The sequence below is a fragment of the Aplysia californica genome, unplaced genomic scaffold, assembly GCF_000002075.1.
Source record: "Aplysia californica isolate F4 #8 unplaced genomic scaffold, AplCal3.0 scaffold00036, whole genome shotgun sequence".
Taxonomy (NCBI): domain Eukaryota; kingdom Metazoa; phylum Mollusca; class Gastropoda; order Aplysiida; family Aplysiidae; genus Aplysia; species Aplysia californica.
The window spans coordinates 1836116-1838551 of NW_004797306.1; positions in this window are offsets into that span (position 1 = coordinate 1836116).

Genomic DNA, 2436 nt, shown 5'->3' on the forward strand with positions numbered 1-2436 from the left:
AGTCCGGCGGGGGCGGGCGGGGTGTTGGGCTTGCGTCCCCGTTGCACATGTAGCGACACAAAGACGTGCGACACTCCAGCCAAAACGGCGGCGCTGGGGTTTGGGCGAACTAAATCCTCCGGCAAAGGCCAAATGGGCCTGTGGGGGGTGCTCGGGGGGAGGGCGTAGGCTTTTTGTTGGAGGTTGTTTGGGGCACCCTGTGTCTCCTGTCTGTGGTGCCTCGGGGAATCTGTGTCCCGCCGAATCTCTGGGGGTCGCTCCGGGTGGCCCTGACCCACACAGAGACACACACACACACACACACACACACACACGCATTCTCTCTCTCAAACACACAATCTCTCTTTCTTTCCCTCTCTCTCTTATTATCTCTCTCACTCTCTCTCTCTCTCTCTCTCTCTCTCTCTCTCTCTCTCTCTCTCATAATCTCTCTCTCTTTCTCTCATAATCTCTCTCTCTCTCTCTCTCTCTCTCTCTCTCTCTCTCTCCCCCCCCCCTCTCTCTCTCTCTCTCTCTCTCTCTCTCTCTCTCTCTCTCCAGTGTCTGTCCCATATTGTCCAACCAAAGTAAGCCCGGGGGGCATGCAATGATGACATTAATGACCACACAGCGATAAGGGACGTAAAAACTTGAGGTATAATATCCAAGTCCGTATATTTATTTCCCTTTGGACGTGAGACGATCGTATCGCTGTGTATTACTCCTAATTTGATTAACCGAGAAATCTGAAAGAGCCCCCCACCCCCCACCCCCCTCCTCTACTTCTGAAATAAACGAAAGAAATAATATTATAGCGTATGTGGCGGTGGACTGGTTAGGTGATTCACCGTCACATGCTGAAGTTGTGGGTCTGATTTACGTGAAGAGAATGTGTTTTTTTTTAAATCGATTGAGCTTATTAAGTTATTTCCGTGTGATCGGTTGGGACAATGTATCTCTTTCAGTCCGGGTCGGCCCTGAAAAACAGGATTGCAGCAACCTGACTCCTAGATTATCTAAACTGTGTCGATGTGGGAGTAAAACACCTACAATAAAATAATAAGATTATTGCGATTGGTTGTAGGTCTGTACATAAAATACCTACAACCACAAGCGCACGCACACGTACACATATACACACACACACACACACACACACACACACACACACACACACACACACACACACACACACATACACACACACACACACACATATACACACAAACGCACACACACCCATACACGCAAAAGTACACACAAACGTGTCAACCTAAAAATCATGCACTATAAAATCAATTTTAACGCATGGACCTTTCAAAATGAACGCATGGACCTTTCAAAATGTCTTTATTCAGAATTTCCAATTTAAATAATATGAAACATAGACATGATTACGATACATTTTTTTGCCTTTAAGTTTGTGAAAAGTCTTCAAACATACACAGTGGTGTGAAACTCAAGAACATCGTGTTTCATAGTGGTGAAGTCAGGAACTCGTCAAAATGATGAAATGGAATAAACCAACATTGTTTCGCTCGTTTAGGATTTTTTTTTTTATCTCAACATCTTTTAGGTCTTTTGAAATACTTATATTTTGGCAGTTTTTATGGAAAAACGAAGGTCAAAGCAGAAAAAAATGTTAATGTGTAGTTACAGTTTCTAAGGATACTCGAACTTTGGAGGTCACCAAAACTTTGGCTGCCATTTCCTCGTTAATTTTCCCTTTGGCACCCGGCAACTTTCACTTCCAGCAATTGTAAAGATCCCAACTTTTATTCTTGATGGATGGGTGCTTTTTCATCCCATTCAAGACAAATAAACAAGCTTTAGATTATATAAAAAATTCTATATTGCGCACAATAATTGACGAGCCCCTGATTCCGACACGATATAAAAATAAATAATAAAAAATAATTCTTCTATGTGTTGGTGTTTGAAAAGCAATTAATAGTCCAGTCACAGACAGTCATCAAATGAAATGCCATCGTACAAATCCTTTTCTCTTTATCACTACGTCGCTTCCTTCTCCTTTCTTCTCTCTAACTCTCGTTCTCTTCTCTGTCTCTTTATTTCTCTCTCTGTCTGTCTCTCCGTCTCTCTCTCTCTCTCTCTCTCTCTCTCTCTCACTCTCTCTCTCTCTCCCTCTCTCTTTCTCTCTCTCTCTGTCTCTCTCACGCACTGTCTCTCTCTCTTCATCTGTCTGTTTCTCTATGTCACCGTCTCTCTCTCTGTCCTTCTGTCTCTGTTTTTCTGTCTGTCTCTCCCTCCTCCTCCCCCTTCTTTCTTTCTCTTTTTATCACACACACACACACACACACACACAAACACACACACGCACACACATGTACACGTACACACAAACAAACAAACACACACCCACAAACAAACACATACTCAAACAAACACACACACACACACACACACACACACACACACACACACACACACACACGT